The 364-nt window shown below is 39.0% G+C and overlaps 1 long non-coding RNA gene across 1 annotated transcript in view; it reads right to left on the reverse strand.

Annotated features, from left to right (window-relative positions):
- The window catches only part of LOC117941462, a 1,208-nt gene extending 1,103 nt beyond the window's left edge, over positions 1-105 (reverse strand). The window contains exon 1 of the long non-coding RNA XR_004655915.1: positions 43-105. This is a non-coding gene — a long non-coding RNA (uncharacterized LOC117941462). The remainder of the gene's footprint in view (positions 1-42) is intronic.
- Positions 106-364: the final 259 nt, after the last annotated feature.

Raw genomic sequence — 364 nt, forward strand, 5'->3', positions numbered from 1 at the left:
AAACCTATTTGAACAAGATTCAAACTGAAGAAATGTTACAACCTTTGTTAATCCAAACAGTCAGCACACAACAAACAACTGCCCAAACATCTGCCATCACTCCAGTCACCAAGAGAAAATGGTTCCTGTGCTACATGCCAGGTTAAAAACCCATCATGCAGCTAGCACAGCTGTTGCTGATCAGCTCTAATTGGCTCTCTCTACAGAGTCAGTGCTAGTTGAGATTCAGCCCATGAAAAGTGGGAATTTGGAAGCAAAGAACAATTATAGACTACATTGTAAAGAAAGTCCAGGAATTTGGGTTTTTTTACAAGAAAGAAAGTCAATGAGGTTTGTCTGAACACTGTAAATTTGCGTTAACTTA

The sequence above is a fragment of the Etheostoma cragini genome, unplaced genomic scaffold, assembly GCF_013103735.1.
Source record: "Etheostoma cragini isolate CJK2018 unplaced genomic scaffold, CSU_Ecrag_1.0 ScbMSFa_799, whole genome shotgun sequence".
Classification (NCBI taxonomy): domain Eukaryota; kingdom Metazoa; phylum Chordata; class Actinopteri; order Perciformes; family Percidae; genus Etheostoma; species Etheostoma cragini.